The sequence below is a fragment of the Oncorhynchus mykiss genome, chromosome 13 (assembly GCF_057628025.1).
Source record: "Oncorhynchus mykiss isolate SJ-2025 chromosome 13, ASM5762802v1, whole genome shotgun sequence".
Taxonomy (NCBI): Eukaryota; Metazoa; Chordata; class Actinopteri; order Salmoniformes; family Salmonidae; genus Oncorhynchus; species Oncorhynchus mykiss.
In genome coordinates this window covers 38,840,578-38,865,070 of record NC_143034.1, presented here as the reverse complement: position 1 = coordinate 38,865,070, position 24,493 = coordinate 38,840,578, and the positions used below count along the sequence as shown (strand labels likewise).

Below are 24,493 nucleotides of genomic sequence, written 5' to 3'. Positions count from 1 at the left end.
CGACTTGATGGCACAGACGATCAGATCTCACAATGCTTCGATAAGTGTTAAACATGGCATGAACTGCATGAAAATACGATATATTAATCTTCAGAGATGCGACTGCAAAAAATAAGATCTGGAACGCCACTATTACAGGCACTAATCGAGGAACTTTTTTTTAAACATTTTTTTTTTTTAACTTGCATAGTTTTTTAAAATGAATTTGACTGCAGTCAGAAATGAGGGAGATACAGTTGAAATTGGAAGTTTACATACACATTACCCAAATACATTTAAACTCAGCTTTTCACAATTCCTGACATCTAATCCTAGTAAAAATTCCCTGTCTTAGGTCAGTTAGGATCACCCCTTTATTTTAGGAATGTGAAATGTCAGAATAATAGTAGAGAATTATTTATTTCAGCTTTTATTTCTTTCATCACATTCCCAGTGGGTCAGACGTTTACATACACTCAATTAGTATTTGATAGCCTTTAAATTGTCCAATTGACTCAAATTATGTCAATTAGACAGTCGTGAAGAGGGCATGACAAAGCCTATTCCCCCTCAGGTAACTAAAAATATTTGGCATGGGTCCTGAGATCCTCAAAAGGTTCTACAGCTGCAACATCGAGAGCATCCTGGTTGCATCACTGCCTCGTACCGCAATTGCTCTGCCTCTGACCGCAAGGCACTACAGAGGGTAGTGCGTACGGCCCAGTACATCACTGGTGCTAAGCTGCCTGCCATCCAGGACCTCTACACCAGGCGGTGTCAGAGGAAGGCCCTAAAAATGGTCAAAGACCCCAGCCATAGACTGTTCTCTCTACTACCGCATGGCAAGCGGTACCGGAGTGCCAAGTCTAGGACAAAAATGCTTCTCAACAGCTTTTACCCCCAAGCCATAAGACAAACTAAACTGACAGGTAATCAAATGGCTACCCGGACTATTTGCATTGTGAGGCCCCCCCTCTTTTTACGGTGCTGCTACTCTCTGTTTACCATATATGCATAGTCACTATAACTATACACTCATGTACATACTACCTCAATTGGGCCGAACAACCCCTGCTCCCGCACATTGGCTAACCGGGCTATCTGCGTTGTGTCCCACCCACAACCTGCCAACCCCTCTTTTACGCTACTGCTACTCTCTGTTGAACATATATGCATAGTCACTTTAACCATATCTACATGTACATACTACCTCAATCAGCCTGACTAACCGGTGTCTGTATGTAGCCTATTATGTTTTAGTCAAATATTATATCTGTTTGGGCTTCTTGTGGTCAATTTGCAGGTTACAAATTCTTTGTAATTATGTTCCGGCCCCCTGACCATCCGCTCATGAAAAGAAATCGGCTCGAGGCTGAATCTACTGTAGTTGATGATACTTGCTAAACGGATTTAGCCTCAATCTAAAAATGGATTTCTCACCTGTCTGATCCTAGGAGTCGGAATATCCTGGTGTTGTCGGAAATTTCCTGTGTAATCTGGTGGGAATATGGACAAGATCCAATAGTTAGGTTTGGTCCTGGTCAGTCCCTTGATGGGAGACCAGATGCTGCTGGAAGTGGTGTTGGAGGGCCAGTAGGAGGCACTCTTTGCTCTGGTCTAAAAAATATCCCAATGCCCCACTGCAGTGATTGGGGACACTGCCTTGTGTAGGGTGCTGTCTTTCGGATGGGCCGTTAAACGGGTGCCCTGACTCTTTGAGGTCATGAAAGATCCCATGGCACTTATCGTAAGAGTAGGGGTGTTAACCCCGGTGTCCTAACTAAATTCCCAATCTGGCCCTCAAACCATCAGTCACCTAATAATCCCCAGTTTACAATTGTCTCATTCAACCCCCTCCTCTCCCCTGTAACTATTCCCCAGGTCGTTGCTGTAAATGAGAACGTGTTCTCAGTCAACTTACCTGGTAAAATAACGAATAAATTAAAAAAACATTACAACAATAAACAGTTCAACTGTATATTGGTTATATACAATTATTGCGTCCGCCGGGGCATTGACACAACTTGCCTCATTAGATTTGAAACTCCGTCCTTGCATGCCATGTCTCCAGAAAGCCAGAACACTGTCTTGAAGGCAGACTGTGGAAAAGATTCATGTTTAATATACCGTATGAAAAATTCAATTTTGCCAAAATGTAATTTATCATAACATGACTGTGATACTATGCTCTCCTCTCCATTCTATAGCTGTTGATACATGTGTGTGTGTGTGTGTGTGTGTGTGTGCGTGTGCGTGTGCGTGTGCGTGTGCGTGTTTTAGCTAATCTCTAGCAAAGGGGTAAAGGGCGATTACCTATCGACTCAATCTGGAAATTAAACGTCAGCTCAGCTGAAAGCTTTCTACTAGACTTCAGCCTCCCCTGCAGATTCACAATCTTAATGGATCCTGAGGGGGAAAATAACATATGGAAGTTAAACAATGATGCTATTACAAGAGACTGAAGACATCCAGGCACAAAATGGCTGCCGTCCATCCAGGCGGCAGCCATTGGTGGCTATTGAGGTGAGTTTCCCCCATGTCATTTAAAGGATAGCTCAGTGATAAAACATTATACACTGTTAATATATTGTCATAGTGTTATTAGCAATGCATACAATTAATGTACAATGCATGTATAATCTATATAGATAATATTACAATACAAATCAGATTTTTGGATAGTCAAGACATGCTGCTAGACTCACGATCCAGGCAGACAAGAATGGTGTCTCTTTCCAGTTGAGTCACATGGATAACACAGGTCTGTGGAGTGTCTAGGAGGAGATTAAACATAAAAACCTCAACTAACCATTTCATCTGTTGCTTTATTAACGTCAAACATTTTCCATTATGAATGTGCACAACGATATAGGACTATATTTTCTCTATAATTGTTTACTTTTGAAAAGTTAACAATTTCCAGTAAGGTCAATGTGTAGAATGTAAACGTCAGTCTCCAGTGTGTGCTACGATAAAAAAGAAAAATACATATTTAATGTTTTTTTTTATTTCAATGAAGTTCCATATTAAAGGAGCACTAAAATCTAGAGTTGTGTCAAGTCTATGTCAATGAGGAGTCAAGGTCAGTCTTTGAATGAGACCTTACCGGACTCTTTGAGCCAGGGGCAAACGGTGTTGGGGTCCAGCGTCTCAAAGCGTACCACCTGGTTGAGCTCCGTGCCCTTGTTGACGCCCATACAGATGAGGAGGTACTGGTGCTCGGGCACCACAAGCATCTCAAAAAACTCCATCGGGCAGGGCAAGGGAAAGTCAATGTTCTTAGGAGGAGAGGGTTAGCATTAGGCTTGTCAATGTTAGGAAGACAGGGTGAGCATTATCATTATGCTACATGGTCTAGACTCTAGCATGTTATCATGCTAATCTCAAAATCATTATTCTTGGGAGGAGGAGAGTTAGCATTAGGCATGTAGACGGGGTTGGCTTACAATCAAAGTATTATTGACAACATGTACGATATATATAGAACAAAACATAAATAAAAGGGTAAGCATTAGCATTAGCTCGTCGGTTACAAAGCAAGGTTAGCTTAGTCTCAAACACAAACACTTCCAGTGCCAGCGGGCAGGGGGAAGTCAGTGTTTTTAGGAAGAGGGAAGTGTGTTTCCATTAGCATGTAGGCTACAAAGTAAAGGGATGTCTCTTAGCATATCTCAAACACCTCCATTTGACAGGGCAGTTAGGGGAAAGTTGTGGATTGTTATTAGTCAATTCTTCCCCGGAAGCTCTTAGCATAGCTAGTGTCAATGCTTTTTTGTTTTTGGTTGAAACCTCAATGGCCAAACTCTTATATGGCTATGACATGGGTTGTCAGCACTCCTCAAAGGTTTGGGGAGAGTGAGCCTGGCAAACTGATGGAGATGGCTAAAAAATGCAGACATAAAAATTCTTACCTTGATGAGCATGAACTTCTGCATGGGCTCCACCCATTCCAACATGACCACACTGGATTGGAAGGCTCCACACAAGTGCTTGTGGCCCGTGTAAGGATTTCTCATTAAGGGGGAATAGTTGGTAGTCAGCCGGGGTTGTCAATCATACTAAGCTGGGACCACAATAATGTATTTCAAAGACCTTTCTACTATTGGTACCCAGTTGAAGAGGTTGTTGTCCTAATTGGTTATAAGGGGAATGGAGAACTATTGTGTTTATTACATGTAGTGAAGTGATGCATCTACTCTCAATCTTGTAGCAAGATTATGTAGCAAGTTGTTGGAAAGTAGTGGGTCTGACGTAGACAGAGATGAAAACCGAGGGGGGAGAGAGAGAGAGAAAAATCATGTCCATGACTACTCACCCACACAGCACTTCTGACATCCCTTGGTGTCGGGAATCCTGTTGGCGATGGAAAATTTCCTAAAAACCACAATAACAAAGTCTCAAAAGTAGGACTCTACCCACAGAAAACTCCTACACACAGAGGCATCGCCATCTTCTTACCTTGGAATGATTTTGGTGGGTGGGGATGGCCATTGGCAGCTTCTGCATCTGTAGAGCGTGCTCATACAGACCCGCCAGATTGTGACAGTAGAGCTGCGAGGCTTTTCCTGCCAAAAAACACAACGAACACACCTTTTGAATGCTTTGAAGGCAATTATAATATCTTTAATTTTCACGCAAAAAGTGCATCATCTAACTGCTTGTATATCTGGAGCAAGTATCGACAGGTAGAATTTACATTTACAAGTGCATATTTCATGATACAATTAGACTAATGCTCTTGATGACAGATTGTTGCTTATGATTTATGTTTTTAATGTCTGTCACAGTCATTGTGTGCGGCCAAAGGTACATTTAAATGTGTCTGGAGAATCTATTCTATTCTGGAAACTACAAACAAACAACGTAAAACTTTGTGTGCACTACAGTTATTTGTTGAGATATATTAGCAATGTGTGGCAATACAGGTTTCTATGATGAATCCTTACCAGATATGGAGAGCAGACTATTACTCATGACATAAAGCCACGTACACCTCCGGGGAAAGAGCTAGGAAATATTTTTTTTAATCTGTTTTTAATAGTTCTGTAGGTGGTCAAATCAAATCATAATCCGTGTCTCATTGACCAGTTCTGGATAAAACCTCAAATCCTTGTGGATAAAACCTTGTGGATCAAACCTCAAATCCTTGTGGATAAAACCTTGTGGATCAAACCTCAAATCCTTTACTTACGTCACAAAGAAGCAAGCATTCAAATTGAACTATAATTTGTAATTTGATGTGACAGAGAATATTTCAATCTTCACATAAATACATAGATTATGTTTAATACATAACATAAAAAACATTGGAAGCAGTTAGAACAATTGACATTTACTGACAAAAATATCATTCAAATGAAATAATGAGACACTGACCTGTTCCATGGAGGAGTCATGCAGTTCGTTGAGATTTAGAGTGTAAATACCCTCTTCGGCACCGAATAGCAGGTATTGGTCTAAAACAGATAATTAAACAATCATTAAGTATTATAACAGAGAGAGACCGGTAAACTTGGACAATACACACATTGCTTAGGACTCTGCCTAAGAAGGAAACTAATAGTAGCACATGCAAACTGCAAATAAGACATAGGTTAAGACAAAGACGAAAGTCAAGTTAGCTTAGACTCCTGTTCTAGGTTTCTCCAAGCCTTTCTCGAACAAGAATACAGTGGGACACCTGGTAGCGCGAGACTGAAAATAAAGTAATCCAATCAATTGCAGATAAAGGTCAACCGCACAGCGGGTTTGGTCAAAATATTAACCGTGCTCCGTCTGTCAGACCCTGCACACCCCACACCCTTGCAGACATTGTCATTGAACATTGACACAAATCCACATGATCTGTCCTTAAAATACAGCATAAATACAGTTTCCTGTTATCTGCAATTGATGGAATCAGGGTCCACGGCAGTTAGACAGAAATGAATTGGCAAGAGGCCCACCTCTCGTGTTGGGGTTGATCCATGACGCCGCACAGTGGATCTTTAGAGGGCAGCCATTGAAGACTTTGGAGAAACAGGCTCCCATCTGTGCAGCGAAAACAGAATGTAGATGTTTAGTTATAGTTGATCAATGTAGAGCACCTGGAAAAACCCTTTATAAATTCAGTCCAATATAATAAATAGATTTTAAAACTAAGTTATGGCAGGATCTCTAGCTCGAGGGTTGCGGTAATTACAAATGTGTTATGAACTCATCACTACTACTTTTAGGTTGCTAATGAATTAATTACAATTCACATAAATTATTTAGATAATGAATGTGTAATCAACACATTTGTGCTTTTGTTTCTGTATCTTAGTGCTCATTTGCTTTTTCCTAGGACAGAGTTATAGTTTTCTACTTGACAATGCGTGTGTGTAAGAGCAGGTAAGGGGTGTTAAGACTTACGTGGACTTTTGGCGTGGGGGGAAGGCCATTACTGATTGGTTTCTGAGGAAACAGGAAATGACATCATCATACCAAGGTCAGTGTAGAATAATTAACAATCATAGTTAAAATATACTGCATATTATACTGTAATATTATTAAATATGAAAATAATATGTGGATCTATTGAGCTGTGCGTTAACAATGGCATCACTCTGTCTATCAGTGCTGTAATATCTTGGGAAAAACACAGTAGCACTTTAAGTGAACTATAAGTGATCTTTAAATCATGAGTCGTTGCTTATTAACAAGTAACTAATGAGGTAAACATATAACAAATGCTCTTTGTTCAGAGCTCTGGATGCAAATAAAAATCCACTTCTAAGAAGAATGAGAAGATTTATGTTTAGTCATAATGCAAAACTGCATAATTATCTATTTTGCAATGACAATTTAAGTCTTATTATTGCTGTTAGGGCATGTTAATGAATTAATCACCATTTACATTCATTATTCACCAAATAAATCACTTTCAGGTAATGCATAGTAAAGTTAGTATGTAAAAATGTGAAAAGGTCAGAAACATTTTAAATAACACTTTCTATGAACCAGCGCTGTGCAATGCATTATGAATAGATTAACGCATGATGTACATAATGAACACCTCATTATAGATATTAATGAATTAATGACAGCCATGACCGGTTATCAATATAATGCACTTTACTACCTATATGTTTAACACATAATGCTTACAGGAAGTCTTATAATGCACTATGGATTTGACAGAATCCACTTCAAGTGCATTATATACAGAAAATTCACCAAAAGTGTCGCCACCAATTTTTACGCACAGCTTCTGACCAAGGCTAAATGACTATGATGTTACCGGAATCTCTTTCCTGTCCTTCCTCGTGGTGACACAAGGTGGCATAGTAGACTGCTTCTCGGCAACACCAGCATCCCCGCTCACTTCTGATGGGCTGAACCCATTGCCTGTTAGGAGGGAACTTAATTATTGATTCATTTTGAAATATTACATTATTGAAATGATTCCCCAATAGCCACAATCTGAATGGTGCTGTGGAGAGTGAAAAGGAAGCAAGAGAGTATGTGGCTCTGTGGGAACTGGGCAATTACAACAATTGTGCTGAAACAAGACACTGATCACTAAGATCACCACAGTGACTAAACTAAGATGTGTCTCAATAGTCTAAAGTGGCGTCCACTCCTCGTCTCTTCTCCTTCACCATGACATATCTAAAAACAACAGGACAGGAGAATGCAATACGATGGAATAGCCCTGGTACTAGTCCAGTTCTTTCATGTCAAATGCAGATGAAGGAAAGCTGATGATGGGAGGAAAACTATTGAGATGCACACGTGAGGGACAGTCAGCTTCGTTTGAAAGTTGGCCCCTGCCACCAGACTGCTCGAAGTGGACAGGATGTGGAAACTGGGGAAGTTTGTGTGAGTGTATTGGAGGGTGACTCATGTGGCAGAGAGGGTGTGTGACATTATCGCATGCCAACACCAGACACACCACTGCTCCTAATTAAACTGACAGGCTATAAATACTAGCTGGCAACCACAGGGTCCACTTTGGAAAAGCTGACTGGCTAAGTCAGGGAGGAGGTGGGGCGGAGCCTCTTGAGGATGTTGGCAGGATTGGAAGGAGGAAGGAGAGATCCCTGAAAACAGTGGTAGCTTTTATCTCAGCATCATCACACGTATTGTCTAAGTGGTCCAGCTTTGGTATTGTGGTTGGTATTGTGATGAATTGAAGTGACTGACTGATTCATTCATTCATTCATTCATTCGACTCACTCACCCACCGACCCATTAATTAATTCATTCAAAGGGACCACAGCTTTGGTCCTCCAATTAAGTGCAGGGGAAATAAGAAAACCCACATTAATGCATTTCTGACATAATTGTCTACAACTCCCAGAATGCACCCATTCAGTTTGTGAGCATGCATTTAAACCATGTTACCTACCTAAGCTAAGCTGCTTGTGCGGGGGGAGTCTGGGGGGCGGCGGCCTGGGCGGCACATGGGTGGCAGAGCGGACGGGGCTCTCGGTGGCTGGACAACGCTTTATAGTCCCCCCGTGGTCGTCATGGTCCCCAGGGGAGCCATGGTGAGCAGGGGAGCCATGGTGTGCAGGGGAGTTGGCAACATCCTGTGGAATGGGAATGGGCTAAGAGCAAAATACAAAACAAAGAGATGGGAATTTACCAGAACCCTGATATCCTATTTAATGAAGTCAACTGAATTTAAACAAATTACATTTGTAAAATAAAATCATACGTTGAAATTGATTTGACCCCCAACGCTACAGGATCGGCATCAAAGTACACACGTCAACATGTAAACATCATCATTAGATGTAAAGTCACACCAAGAAATACCTCAAATATTATGCTCTATTGCACACAATAGGGCTATAGGAAATATAAAAAAATGTTGTGCTATGTTCAATTTAAAGTGGTGCCACAAAATGATTCCTGTGTGTACACTGTAGTAAATAGATCATCTTGCAGGTTTATATGTGAGAAAACACTACGCTCTCAGTCTCAAAATATGGACAATGAGTAATTTGAAGAATACATACCTTGACGTTGGGAGGCGGTGGTGGAGGCTCTTTGGGCCGCATTGTGGAGCCCTTGGCACTAAGAGAGAGATAGGGCATAACTATTAGAACAATACTAATAGTTATACCTTTATTCGTGTATCATATACAGTGTACAAAACATTAAGAAGACCTTCCTAATATTGAGTTGCACCCCCCTTCCCGTTGCCCTCAGAACAGCCTCAATTCGTCAGGGCATGGACTCTACAAGGCAACAAAACCATTCCACAAAGATGCTGGCACATGTTGACTCCAATGCATCCCACAGGAGTCAAGTTGGTTAGATGTCCTTTGGGTGGTGGACCATTCTTGATTCACACAGGAAACTGTTGTATCAAACCGGTGGGCTTGTCACCTGCTACAATACCCTGTTCAAAGGCACTTAAATATTTTTGTCTTGTCCATTCACCCTCTGAATGGTACACATACACAATACATGTCTCAACTGTCTCAAGGCTTCAAAATCTTTTTTTTAACCTGCCTCCTCCCCTTCATCTACACGGATTGAAGTTTATTTAACAAGTTACATCAATAAGGGATCATAGCTTTCACCTGGATTCAGTCTGTCATGGAAAGAGCAGGTGTTCATACACTCAGTGTATATCCTGGGTCACGTTCATTAGGCACTATTTGGCATTATAAGGCATCAAATGGAAGAAAACACAGTAAATAAAAAGACGGACTACTGGACTTGTCCAATAAGAAACGCTTAATGAACATGAACCTGGCCCCTGGTAGAGTAGCCAGTTCCTATAATTTGCATAACAAAAAATGTATAGATACAATTTATAGATGAAATGTTAAGAGGACAGTTAAGTTGAAAGGAGAAAGAGGTTGAGGACAGTAGGACTTACTGTTGCATTTCATCATCATGGTCACCACCATCATTATCACCACAATCATCATCATCACCACCATCATCTAAATGAGTCTCGTGTCCCCTAAGGGAGAAGAGGGATGTACATTTCAATTCAATACAACTTTATTAATGCCTTTATTGTTGCCCCTCTAGGATTAATACAATACAATTATTTGTAGTGGTATTGAACTGAAGAGGTACAGTGGTAGAGGCATTTCTCAATCGTGGCTCAGAATCAGCTGAGGACTCCCTTCTAAGGGCTTATGAGAGATGAGGAAAGATCCACCCCCATAACAACAATCCTTTTGAGCAGAATTTCAGCAGTGGGGATGCATGCTCTTCTCCTGTCCAATGTAGAAAAATTGTTAGTAGGCACCTTGTGTCCAAAACATTTGTCATATATACATATATTCATACACATAGCTCATATATTATACAGCGCCAAATTAATCCGCCTGACTCAAGTCATTGCACGCACCCCTGTCCAAACAGGAAGCACCCTACCCCCAGCCATAAACTGCCAGTTTCAGTTCCTCTTATCTCACGACTCCTGGACACACACACACTCTACCCCCCTCTACTGGTCGGGGGCCAAGAGCAGAGGACTCTGCTGTGCACCATTGGGGCTCCTGCTCTGGCTGGAGCAGGCCCGCCTCCAACTCTTCGGGACCAGTCAGAAGACCACCACGACAAGACTCCACCTACATTATTCAATGTATAAAAAATACTGTAACCTCTGTATAGGTCCCTTTTTCACCTAACTCCCTACTGAGTTATGCAAATAGGTCCGTGCACGGTAAAACGGCAGCACAAGATATCTTTGACCTTAATAAACTGCCTTTTGTTACAACTGAAATCCACTCTGTCCAGCGTCCGTGATTTGGTCTCAACTCTCCAGTATTTGAACACTAACACATTTCAACAGTGAAATGTGATAATATGCACCATTATTCATTTCAATGTGAGGTCTACCTTAAGGCGTCCGCATGCTTCCCAACCGTAACCAATCGGAAGAGTTTGTGCATATAATGTGTTTGTTTTTGGACTTCGGTGAGGGTTTTTTCGGGGACACATTTTTTTTTCTTGAGGCAAACTGAAGTTGGTAGCCAAAGTCTACGTCCCTTCATCAGTGATTGTTCAACAGTAGGGGTTCCTCAGTAAAGTCTGTTGTCATTCAACGAGCGGTGACTCGTTTTCATGCAATTATTTTGGTTGAGAAATACTGCACCAAAACACCTTAGTTTGGATGTATTGCACAACTAAGATCTCCTCTGCAAAATGAATGATATTTCTTGCGTTATTTTGGATTCATTCGGACTACTTTGAGAAAGCATATACTGACTATGGCGTCTCAAAATGAACAAACTGTACTATTTCCGCTTTCATCTTGTTTTTCAAGCAGAGGTCTTTTGAGGTAGTATGCGAGCACACTTAGGTGACGTCTTTAGTAGTGAACCGGCCAACATTTGAGTGCCATTTCATCAACAAAGATGAAAGTAGAGAAGGCACCCGAAACAGTCAACGCCTTATTTTGAACAGAGTCTAGCTATCCATTTGTGTTGTCAAATCAAATCAAATAAATGTTTATTTGTCACATACACATGGTTAGCAGATGTTAATGCGAGTGTAGCGAAATGCTTGTGCTTCTAGTTCCGACAATGCAGTAATAACCAACAAGTAATCTAACTAACAATTCCAAAACTACTGTCTTATACACAGTGTAAGGGGATAAAGAATATGTACATAAGGATATATGAATGAGTGATGGTACAGAGCAGCATAGGCAGGATACAGTAGATGGTATCGAGTACAGTATATACATGAGGTGAGTATGTAAACAAAGTGGCATAGTTAAAGTGGCTAGTGATACATGTATTACATAAGGATGCAGTCGATTATATAGAGTACAGTATATACGTATGCATATGAGATGAATAATGTAGGGTAAGTAACATTATATAAGGTAGCATTGTTTAAAGTGGCTAGTGATATATTTTACATCATTTCCCATCAATTCCCATTATTAAAGTGGCTGGAGTTGAGTCAGTGTCAGTGTCAGTGTGTTGGCAGCAGCCACTCAATGTTAGTGGTGGCTGTTTAACAGTCTGATGGCCTTGAGATAGAAGCTGTTTTTCAGTCTCTCGGTCCCAGCTTTGATGCACCTGTACTGACCTCGCCTTCTGGATGATAGCGGGGTGAACAGGCAGTGGCTCGGGTGGTTGATGTCCTTGATGATCTTTATGGCCTTCCTGTAACATCGGGTGGTGTAGGTGTCCTGGAGGGCAGGTAGTTTGCCCCCGGTGATGCGTTGTGCAGGCCTCACTACCCTCTGGAGAGCCTTACGGTTGTGGGCGGAGCAGTTGCCGTACCAGGCGGTGATACAGCCCGCCAGGATGCTCTCGATTGTGCATCTGTAGAAGTTTGTGAGTGCTTTTTGTGACAAACCAAATTTCTTCAGCCTCCTGAGGTTGAAGAGGCGCTGCTGCGCCTTCTTCACAATGCTGTCTGTGTGAGTGGACCAATTCAGTTTGTCTGTGATGTGTATGCCGAGGAACTTAAAACTTGCTACCCTCTCCACTACTGTTCCATCGATGTGGATGGGGGGTGTTCCCTCTGCTGTTTCCTGAAGTCCACAATCATCTCCTTAGTTTTGTTGACGTTGAGTGTGAGGTTATTTTCCTGACACCACACTCCGAGGGCCCTCACCTCCTCCCTGTAGGCCGTCTCGTCGTTGTTGGTAATCAAGCCTACCACTGTTGTGTCGTCCGCAAACTTGATGATTGAGTTGGAGGCGTGCGTGGCCACGCAGTCGTGGGTGAACAGGGAGTACAGGAGAGGGCTCAGAACGCACCCTTGTGGGGCCCCAGTGTTGAGGATCAGCGGGGTGGAGATGTTGTTGCCTACCCTCACCACCTGGGGGCGGCCCGTCAGGAAGTCCAGTACCCAGTTGCACAGGGCGGGGTCGAGACCCAGGGTCTCGAGCTTGATGACGAGCTTGGAGGGTACTATGGTGTTGAATGCCGAGCTGTAGTCAATGAACAGCATTCTCACATAGGTATTCCTCTTGTCCAGATGGGTTAGGGCAGTGTGCAGTGTGGTTGAGATTGCATCGTCTGTGGACCTATAGCAAATTGGAGTGGGTCTAGGGTGTCGGGTAGGGTGGAGGTGATATGGTCCTTGACTAGTCTCTCAAAGCACTTCATGATGACGGAAGTGAGTGCTACGGGGCGGTAGTCGTTTAGCTCAGTTACCTTAGCTTTCTTGGGAACAGGAACAATGGTGGCCCTCTTGAAGCATGTGGGAACAGCAGACTGGTATAGGGATTGATTGAATATGTCCGTAAACATACCGGCCAGCTGGTCTGCGCATGCTCTGAGGGCGCGGCTGGGAATGCCGTCTGGGCCTGCAGCCTTGCGAGGGTTAACACGTTTAAATGTCTTACTCACCTCGGCTGCTGTGAAGGAGAGTCCGCATGTTTTCGTTGCAGGCCGTGTCAGTGGCTCTGTATTGTCCTCAAAGCGGGTAAAAAAGTTATTTAGTCTGCCTGGGAGCAGGACATCCTGGTCCGTGACTGGGCTGGATTTCATCTTGTAGTCCGTGATTGACTGTAGACCCTGCCACATGCCTCTTGTGTCTGAGCCGTTGAATTGAGATTCTACTTTGTCTCTGTACTGACGCTTAACTTGTTTGATAGCCTTGCGGAGGGAATAGCTGCACTGTTTGTATTCGGTCATGTTACCAGTCACCTTGCCCTGATTAAAAGCAGTGGTTCGCGCTTTCAGTTTCACGCGAATGCTGCCATCAATCCACGGTTTCTGGTTAGGGAATGTTTTAATCGTTGCTATGGGAACGACATCTTCAACGGACGTTCTAATGAACTCGCACAACGAATCAGCGTATTCGTCAATATTGTTATCTGACGCAATACGAAACATGTCCCAGTCCACGTGATGGAAGCAGTCTTGGAGTGTGGAGTCAGCTTGGTCGGACCAGCGTTGGACAGACCTCAGCGTGGGAGCCTCTTGTTTTAGTTTCTGTCTGTAGGCAGGGATCAACAAAATGGAGTCGTGGTCAGCTTTTCCGAAAGGAGGGCGGGGCAGGGCCTTATATGCGTCGCGGAAGTTAGAGTAACAATGATCCAAGGTTTTTCCACCCCTGGTTGCACAATCGATATGCTGATAAAATTTAGGGAGTCTTGTTTTCAGATTAGCTTTGTTAAAATCCCCAGCTACAATGAATGCAGCCTCCGGATAAATGGATTCCAGTTTGCAAAGAGTCAAATAAAGTTTGTTCAGAGCCATCGATGTGTCTGCTTGGGGGGGGGATATATACGGCTGTGATTATAATCGAAGAGAATTCTCTTGGTAGATAATGCGGTCTACATTTGATTGTGAGGAATTCTAAATCAGGTGAACAGAAGGATTTGAGTTCCTGTATGTTTCTTTCATCACACCATGTCTCGTTAGCCATAAGGCATACGCCCCCGCCCCTCTCCTTACCAGAAAGATGTTTGTTTCTGTCGGCGCGATGCGTGGAGAAACCTGCTGGCTGCACCGCCTCCGATAGCGTCTCTCCAGTGAGCCATGTTTCCGTGAAGCAAAGAACGTTACAGTCTCTGATGTCCCTCTGGAATGCTACCCTTGCTCGGATTTAATCAACCTTGTTGTCAAGAGACTGGACATTGGCGAGAAGAATGCTAGGGAGTGGTGCACTATGTGCCCGTCTCCGGAGTCTGACCAGAAGACCGCCTCGTTTCACCCTTTTTTCGAAGTCGTTTTTTTGGGTCGCTGCATGGGATCCATTCCGTTGTCCTGGGTGAAAGGCAGAACACAGGATCCGCGTCGCGAAAAACATATTCTTGGTCGTACTGATGGTGAGTTGACGCTGATCTTATATTCAGTAGTTCTTCTCGACTGTATGTAATGAAACCTAAGATGACCTGGTGTACTAATGTAAGAAATAACACGTAAAAAAACAAAAACACTGCATAGTTTCCTAGGAACGCGAAGCGAGGCGGCCATCTCTGTCGGCGCCGGTGGCAAGTGTGGCAAGACAACGAACATTGGAGTTGGCTATATACAGCATAAACTGATCTAGCACCTGCTCATCACTTGTGTATTGGAAATCAGTGTGCATGTATCTTTCCTGCATGAGGTGTATTTTTTTTTTACCCTGACGCTGAGAATTAATGGATGATAGCAGCACACCACGCTAGCCGCAACGAGACAAAGATTTCAATAAACAATAGCGGACATCCTGCCGGCTTTCAGTCCCTCTGCGCTATAACTGGGCATACGGCTTTAACGCCTCAGCAAGGGTGAGAAATCACCCCGGTCTCCGCGGACGTGGTTCTAAAGCAAGTTAGTCACAGAGGCAGGAGGTTAGGTCACATTAAATATTGAGTAGTGCAAGAGAGAGGTGGGGGGAGGAAGAGCGAAAAGTAAGGGGAGGAGAAAGCGAAGCTGATGATGAGAAAAATATGAGGGGAAAGGGATGATAATAAAATAGTCCAGAAATAGAAGACAGAAAATATTAACTTTTATTTATCCAGGGAAGTCACATTTATTTTTCCAATTGAGCCCTGTCCTATATAGAGAGATAGAAATGAGAAGACCGAATAGGAAAGAAAGAGTTTCAGGGAGAAAGAGAGACAGAAAGAAGGGAGAGTAAAAATTAGAAAAATGGGGAAGGAAAGACATAGCTGGGCCTACCTCTGGTTTAGCTCCTCCTCCACCGATTTCAGAAGACTCCTGTTGCGAGAAAATGACAGGAGATAATTAGAGATAAAACAGAAAATGAGATGCTGTTTACATTTGAACACAAGGGGTACTTGGCAGAGGGGGTGGTTGGGGATGAGGGAGACGATTTACAAAAACACGGTTTTATAAAAAAGGCTTTTATTGACTGTAAAGATGGCGCTAGATTGATGTTGATCGTTCAAAGGTAGATTTTGTGTCCGTTTTTTGGAAGATGCTGTGAAAGTACCCAACCACCTTCGCTTTCTTGTCTAAAAATATTAGTGGAGCCATGTTCCTTTTTGTAAAATAACTTTGCCGCCTGTTTCTCCAATCTCGATTCTCCGTGTTTTGGTTGTAAATTATTTAGTGCATACCGGGGTCGTGCACTGAGGGCAGTTCCAACAAACAAATTGCAGAGTGATTGTGTCGGAGAAAAAAAAGGCTATTTATGTTTTATGAATTAGCACTCTGCAAAACCTCTCGATAGGTAGGAAGAATGTTGGCTGAACATTAAAAAACAAACACAGACAAATATCAAAGCTGAAAGGGGTTCCTGCTAGTGAACAAAAACCTCTCAAACACACTATGCTCAGCAGTGAGCTACTCAATTTACTATTGGTGGTTCCAATGGCTCAATTATGTCATGATGCTTGCAATACAATAGTTGTGGGTTTGATTCCTGCATGGGCCACATACAGTTAACCTATACCCAGTGTACTGTAAGTTGCTTTGACAGGGTCTGCTAAAATGTATGCATCAAAATGATATCATATTAGTAGTACTGTATAAGAGTGAATGCTACATTGCGTTGTGTAGAAAGTACTAGCTGCAAAGGTTGTGGCTACACTAAATTACCATAGATTTTTTTTGGAGGGACCATTTAAACACAATACAACCACACACGTGGATACAGTGCAATGGCATTAAAATCATGGAGGATGAGTTTAAAAATTTATTTTCATTGTGGTCCTCTTGAAAATACTTTAAAACCAAAATATACAACATGAAAACAAAATACATCTAAAATACATCATCAATAGGGAAGAAAGAGCAAACGGAATAAAATAGATGACCAAGTAACTTTCATTGATACAATTATACTTTATTTTAGCCTCTGTCGCTTTAAAACATTTAGCACATAAACCATTTCTTAAGGGATAGTTCACCAAATTACAAAATGACACATTGGTTTCCTTACCCTGTAAGCAGTCTATGGACAAGGTATGACAGCAATGCATGATATGGTTTGTGGGACAAATCCTAATCAAGTCATGGGACCGATATTAGCATTTTTCGTGCATAATTTTCAAATCATCCAAAAGTATCTAAAATTGATTGTGAAGCTTAACAAAGTCACTTATAGATGTTTTGAATATGATGTGCGAAAAATGCTAATAATTGGTCCCATAACTTGAATGGGATTTGTGCCACAAATGCACTTGGAACAGTCCCAGGCAAACTAAACCAAAGCATAGATTGTTGTCATAAACCAATATGTTATTTGGTCATTTGGGTGAACTATCCCTTTAAGGTTTATCATAAAACTCCCTTGCGTAGGGATGGAGTTTATATGGTTTGGTACACCATTCCATTCCTCTGCACCAGTGTTAAGAAAATAGCTTTTTCCAGCCATGCTCCTATCGTGCAGCGGTCTGATATTGGTAACACTGGCTCTGGTGTGATGGCTACGAGAGTCTCTAATGAAATTAAAATAACCAGACAGGTAACTGGGGGCAAGGTCATGTATAACTTTTAAAATTAACAGTTTGATCTGCACCACCCGGAGATCAACTGGAAGTCAGTTCAGTTCCCTGAATTTATTAGGACAAATGTGCATTCTAGGGCTGAGCTTGAGTATAATTCTCATCAGTTGGTTTTGGGCCATTTGAAGTTTGTCTTTCAGATTTTTTTTATGCCACTGGACCATGAGATACAATCATAGTCACAGTGACACTGGATCAGAGATGTTGCCAGGGTCTGTATAGTAGGCTACTGTTTAAGAGAGGATGCTAGTATGTTGCTTTGTGTGGAGAGCACTAGCTACACATGTTGTGGCTAAGCTAAATGACCATAATCATTATTACTAGTACTGTATAAGAGCAGAGGGAGCATGCCACATTGCTAGGCTGTGTGTGGAAAGCGCAAGCTTCACATGTTATGGCTAAGTCAATTACCAACAAATATACTGTATACTAGTACTGTAGAAAGGATTCTACATTGCTATGTGTGGAAAGCGCTAGCGACACAGGTAGCGCCTAAGCTAAATTACCATATTATATTACTACTAGTCCTGTATAAGACAGGATGGTATGTTGTTAGTGTGGAAGGCGCTAGCTTAACAGGTTGTGGCTAAGCTAAATAACCAAATTATTATATTATTACTAATAATGTATATAAGGGTGCTGCATTGCTTTGTGTGAAAAGCTCAAACTTCACAGATTGTGACAAGGCCCATCGGTTAGTGTAACTGGGCGCGACACCTCTCGCCTGTCTCACTCGTGTGTCATTCCATCTGTCTCGACGCCCCACCGGCCTTGTCAAATCTCCATCTTCCCCTATTATCCCTCTCTCCTTCATTCATGGCTGTCTCTACAAATAAACAATAAAATATGAATGGAGAGTGGAAAAGTTTTGAAAAAAAGTCTACACATATTCAAGATGCCCATTAAGATTCAGTGCAATGCAACCAGAGTTGGGTTGAAATACTATTTGAAATCATTTCAAATACTTTATTTGGGCTTGATTGGCCTAGCCTAGTGGCAAAGGTACACTCCAGATAAGGTGAAGAAAACACAAAGTATTTGAAAAATGTAAAATAGTATAATCGAATCCAGGTCTGAATGCAACTTGCCTAGTCACCATACCCTTACACAAAAAAAGTTGTCTTGCAGCATGACATTCTCCTGTAGAATTCTCTGCGTTAGGTTGGAGTCATTGGAGCTAAAGGTGGTACAACCGGTTATTGAGAGTGTAAGGGGGCAATTATTTTTCACACGGGGTCATCGGGTGTTGCATAACTTTGTTTATGACATAAGTATATAATTGTTGTTATTTGTTCACTCAGGTTCCCTTTATCTAATATTAGGTTTTGGTTGAAGATCTGATAACATTCAGTATTAAATATGCAAAAATAGATCAAATCAGAAAGGAGGCAAATACTTTTTCAAGGCACTGTATCTACCTCTACTACTCCTGTATCCCTACACATTCTAAATATGGTATTGGAACTGACCCTGTAGCTTTCTTTGTGTTCTTCTTATTTTTTATTTATTGTGTGTTTTTGTTCTACCTTATGTTATTTTTAGTACTACATTGATATCGATTACTGCAAACCAAATAAAAAATGACGTTTTATTGGTCGCGCACACAAGTTTAGCGGATGTTATTGCGGGTGTAGCGAAATGCTTGCATTGTTGGGTTTAAAGCTAGCATTTTACTGTACTTGTGCACGGGACATTAAAACTTGAAACCTCCATGCATGCAGTCTCACTTATGCCCTCCCAAGAAGGGGCTTTTGGGAGATCCCGCTTCGTAATCGATCTGCAAGTCCAAGGAGAAATGAAGACGGTTACAAGACAGAAGCCTTATTTCATTTCATTTTGCATGTTATTTTCCTCAAGAGTCAGAAAGTCATTATAACTGCATGATGATGAGTATTAGAAATGAAAAATAAATGAATGAGGTTGGACCGGCATGTTAAAGCTCCATCTCCTTTGAATGATCGGTGATATTGAGGTTTTGTTGTGCAGAGGTGCTATGTATACTGTAATTCTAGTCGAAATGCAATGTGATTGCTTTTTGATAAATTCAGTTGGTGAACATCTATTCATTGGCATGCCCTATGGCAGTCATTCATTAATGCATGCATGTAAATACATCATGCCTCTTAATAATAACATTAGTTTAATTGGTTAAGCACGTAATGGATACACACAAGCAAAGACTATGCTGACTGGTGATTTTTATTTCACCTTTATTTAACCAGGTAGGCTAGTTGAGAACAAGTTCTCAATTACAACTGCGACCTGGCCAAGATAAAGCAAAGCAGTTCGACACATACAACAACAGAGTTACCCACGGAATAAACAAACATACAGTCATTAATACAGTAGAAAAAGTCTATATACAGTGTGTGCAAATGAGGCAGGATAAGGGAGGTAAGGCAATAAATAGGCAATGTTGGTGAAGTAATTACAATATTACAATTAAACACTAGAATGGTAGATGTGCAGAAGATGAATATGCAAGTAGAGATACTGGGGTGCAAAGGAGCAAGATAAAAAAATAAATAAATACAGTATGGGGATGAGGTAGTTGGATGGGCTATTTACAGATGGGCTATGTACAGGTGCAGTGATCTGTGAGCTGCTCTGACAGCTGGTGCTTAAAGCTAGTGAGGGAGATATGAGTCTCCAGCTTCTGTGATTTTGCAGTTCGTTCCAGTCATTGGCAGCAGAGAACTGGAAGGAAAGGCGGCCAAAGGATGAATTGGCTTTGGGGGTGACCCGTGAGATATAGCTGCTGGAGAGCGTGCTACGGGTGGATGCTGCTATGGTGACCAGTGAGCTGAGATAAGGCTGGGCTTTACCTAGCAGAGACTTGTAAATGACCTGGAGCCAGTGGGTTTGGTGGAGAGTATGAAGCGAGGGCCAGCCAACGAGAGCATACAGGTCACAGTGGTGGGTAGTATATGGCGCTTTGGTGACAAAACGGATGGCACTGTGATAGACTGCATCCAATTTGTTGAGTAGTGTTGGAGGCTATTATGTAAATGACATCGCCAAAGTCGAGGATCGGTAGGATGGTCAGTTTTACGAGAGTATGTTTGGCAGCATGAGCGAAGGATGCTGTGTTGCGAAATAGGAAGCCGATTCTAGATTTAATTTTGGATTGGAGATGCTTAATGTGAGTCTGGATGGGGAGTTTACAGTCTAACCATACACCTAGGTATTTGTAGTTGTCAGAACCGTCAGAACCGTCCAGAGTAGTGATGCTGGACGGGCGGGCGGGTGTGGGCAGCGATCAGTTGAATAGCATGCATTTAGTTTTACTTGCATTTAAGAGCAGTTGGAGGCCACGGAAGGAGAGTTGTATGGCTTTGAAGCTCGTCTGGAGGCTAGTTAACACAGTGTCCAAAGAAGAGCCAGAGGTATACAGAATGGTGTCGTCTGTGTAGAGGTGGATCAGAGAATCACAAGCAGCAAGAGCGACATCATTGATGTATACAGAGAAGAATCAGGCCGAGAATTTAACCCTGTGGCACCCCCATAGAGACAGCAGAGCTGTTTGTTTGAACGTCAACAAAATACATGTTGGTTGACACTTCATGTAATGGCAGCTACTGTATATGAACCAAACAAATAGCTGTTTATGCTGGACACAATACTTGTCCTTACTGGTTATGACAATGATCACTATACAATTATTTGAAATATTTACAGTATGCATTTTAAAAGATAAGATGCACCCAATAAGATACATCATTGGTTAGACCCCAGCCTTAAACTCAGAAAATCAAGTTGATATGATTTTTTTTTATATATATTATTAGTTCAATACAACTAAGTATTTTAAGTGGGGCAACTCATATTTTAAGGTTTCATTTCCATGCGCTCTAATTGAGGTATCACCAACATGTCAAAAGGAGACAATCGTTAAAAGGTGAGACATTATGAGGATTTAGTACAATGATGAGAAATGACCAAGGTCGACAATGACACAGCAACTCAGAAATAATGCAGTTATCTAATTCAGGACATAGTTTACAGTTAGAACAAAACAGGCTCGGTAGTTTAAACTCAGTTTTAAACTACAGTTTTCTTTGAAAGATAAAAAAAAAAAAGCTTGGTAATTCTGTCAGTTTAGTCAAGATTTTATAGAGTAGGAGGGGTAAACCAATGGCAAAGGCCTTTTTAACCCTTTTCTCTGAGCTTAAACTCTATCTCCACAGTAAAGACAGGAGAGTTGACAGAAGATCCCAGGCTTTCCGGCTCAGTGACTGTCACCTCTCTGCCCTCCTCTATCCCTCTCCAACCTCCCCCTTGTCTGAGTCCGTCATCATTGAGAGGGCGGTGCGCTTTGATAACCATCCCGTTGCTTTTCTTCCCCTATAAAAACGGTCACACAGAGATTCCAGGGCTGTGTCTCAAATGGCACCCTATCCCCTATATAGTGCACTATAGGGAATAGGGTGCCATTTGGGGGACACACACACAAGGTGTCAGCCGTGCACCCAATGTACAGAGGGTGAATTTAAGAAACGGTTTAGCTACCATCTTTAATATCTATGTTATGACAGTGAATAATGGCAATATATATATGTACAACTACAACATATATGTACAACTAAATATATGCGCAAGATGTGTGCATAATTGTATCTTTAGATTAGATAAAAGCATCAGCTAAATTCCATATTACAATATGATAATTCCAAAACGCCATCTCAGGGCACATTTCTGCTGTATGGCCTAATGGGAAACACTTAATAAATCCTTTAAAAAGGGATGTTACCACATCACAACACATACATGCAGAGGTTGTGGGGAGGATGTGAGGAGGTTGTGTGGCTAAGTAGAGGCCTGTTTTACTGCGGTGCAGCTGTTGTATGGTTGCTGTATGTACCGTTTGTTACGTAAAGCATCTGCAGTGGGCGCTTAGGCAGCACTCCCCTGTCCAACTAGGAGAGACTTGCAGCTCACTACAGTTTGAACGTTTCGATGGGACAAACAATGACACTTCTCTATCAACCTCTTTCTCTCAACTGCTCTTTCTATCACTTGTTCTCTCAACATTTCTCTCACTTTCTCAACATCTGCCTCTCCCCCCTCTCTAAACCTCTCTCTATCAATCCCTCAACCTCTCTCTCTCTCTCTCAATCAATCAATCCCTCTCTCAACCTCACGCCCCTCTACCTCGCGAGCTCCCTACCTCAACCTCGCTTTCTACCTCGCGCGCGTGCGCTCTCTCTCTCAACCTCGCTCGCTCTCTATCTCAACCTCGCTCTCTCAACCTCGCTCGCTCTCTCTCTCAACCTCTCTCTCTCTCAACACCCGCTCTCTCTCAACCTCGCTCTCTCTCAACCCCCGCTCTCTCTCAACCCCCGCTCTCTCTCAACCTCGCTCTCTCTCAACCCCCGCTCTCTCTCAACCTCGCTCTCTCTCAACCTCGCTCTCTCTCTCTCTCTCTCTCAACCTCGCTCTCTCTCTCTCTCTCTCTCTCAACCTCGCTCTCTCTCCCTCTCTCTCTCTCAACCTCGCTCTCTCTCTCTCAACCTCGCTCTCTCTCTCTCTCTCTCTCTCTCAACCTCGCTCTCTCTCTCTCTCTCTCTCTCAACCTCGCTCTCTCTCTCTCTCTCAACCTCGCTCTCTCTCTCTCTCTCAACCTCGCTCTCTCTCTCTCTCTCTCAACCTCGCTCTCTCTCTCTCTCTCTCAACCTCGCTCTCTCTCTCTCTCAACCTCTCTCTCTCTCTCTCTCTCTCTCTCTCTACCTCGCTCTCTCTCTCTCAACCTCGCTCTCTCTCTCTCTCTCAACCTCGCTCTCTCAGTCTCAACCTCGCTCTCTCTCTCTCAACCTCTCTCTCTCTCTCTCTCAACCTCTCTCTCTCTCTCTCAACCTCTCTCTCTCTCTCTCTCTCTCTCTCTCTCTCAACCTCTCTCTCAACCTCTCTCTCTCTCTCAACCTCTCTCTCTCTCTCAACCTCTCTCTCTCTCTCTCTCTCAACCTCTCTCTCTCTCAACCTCGCTCTCTCTCTCTCAACCTCGCTCTCTCTCTCTCTCTCTCAACCTCGCTCTCTCTCTCTCAACCTCGCTCTCTCTCTCTCAACCTCGCTCTCTCTCTCTCTCAACCTCGCTCTCTCTCTCTCTCAACCTCGCTCTCTCTCTCTCTCTCTCGCGCTCTCTCTCTCTCTCTCAACCTCTCTCAACCTTTCTCAACCTCTCTCTCTCTCTCAACCTCTCTCTCTCTCTCTCTCAACCTCTCTCTCTCTCTCAACCTCGCTCTCTCTCTCTCTCTCTCAACCGCTCTCTCTCTCTCTCTCTCAACATCGCCCTCTCTCTCTCTCAACATCGCTCTCTCTCTCTCTCAACATCGCTCTCTCTCAACATCGCTCTCTCTCTCTCTCAACATCGCTCTCTCTCTCTCTCAACATCGCTCTCTCTCTCTCTCAACATCGCTCTCTCTCTCTCTCAACCTCGCTCTCTCTCTCTCTCTCTCTCAACCTCTCTCTCTCTCTCAACCTCGCTCTCTCTCTCAACCTCGCTCTCTCTCAACCTTGCTCTCTCTCAACCTCGCTCTCTCTCAACCTCGCTCTCTCTCAACCTCGCTCTCTCTCAACCTCGCTCTCTCTCAACCTCGCTCTCTCTCTCTCTCGCTCTCTCTCTCTCTCTCAACCTCGCTCTCTCGCTCTCTCTCTCAACCTCGCTCTCTCTCTCAACCTCGCTCTCTCTCTTAACCTCGCTCTCTCTCTCTCAACCTCGCTCTCTCTCTCAACCTCGCTCTCTCTCTCAACCTCGCTCTCTCTCAACCTCGCTCTCTCTCAACCTCGCTCTCTCTCTCTCGCTCTCTCTCTCGCTCTCTCTCTCTCTCTCAACCTCGCTCTCTCTCTCTCAACCTCGCTCTCTCTCTCTCAACCTCGCTCTCTCTCTCTCAACCTCGCTCTCTCTCTCTCTCAACCTCGCTCTCTCTCTCAACCTCGCTCTCTCTCTCTCAACATCGCTCGCTCTCTCTCAACATCGCTCTCTCTCTCTCAACATCGCTCTCTCTCTCTCAACATCGCTCTCTCTCTCTCTCAACATCGCTCTCTCAACATCGCTCTCTCTCTCTCTCTCAACCTCGCTCTCTCTCTCTCTCAACCTCGCTCTCTCTCTCTCTCTCAACCTCGCTCTCTCAACCTCGCTCTCTCTCTCTCAAC

General features: G+C 42.9%; 1 pseudogene across 1 annotated transcript in view; it reads right to left on the bottom strand.

Annotated features, from left to right (window-relative positions):
* LOC110485133 (mitogen-activated protein kinase kinase kinase kinase 3-like) overlaps positions 1–24,493 on the bottom strand; it is a 100,048-nt pseudogene that overhangs the window by 1,938 nt on the left and 73,617 nt on the right. The window contains exons 17-34 of the transcript XR_016485880.1: positions 19,072–19,132; positions 15,555–15,593; positions 9,839–9,925; positions 8,967–9,024; positions 8,351–8,552; positions 7,241–7,347; positions 6,373–6,414; positions 5,925–6,009; positions 5,356–5,435; positions 4,926–4,986; positions 4,438–4,544; positions 4,291–4,353; positions 3,891–3,990; positions 3,086–3,257; positions 2,685–2,753; positions 2,293–2,385; positions 2,008–2,078; positions 1,420–1,475 (exon numbers count right to left, since the gene is read on the bottom strand). The product of XR_016485880.1 is annotated as a mitogen-activated protein kinase kinase kinase kinase 3-like (transcript). The remainder of the gene's footprint in view (positions 1–1,419; positions 1,476–2,007; positions 2,079–2,292; positions 2,386–2,684; positions 2,754–3,085; positions 3,258–3,890; positions 3,991–4,290; positions 4,354–4,437; positions 4,545–4,925; positions 4,987–5,355; positions 5,436–5,924; positions 6,010–6,372; positions 6,415–7,240; positions 7,348–8,350; positions 8,553–8,966; positions 9,025–9,838; positions 9,926–15,554; positions 15,594–19,071; positions 19,133–24,493) is intronic.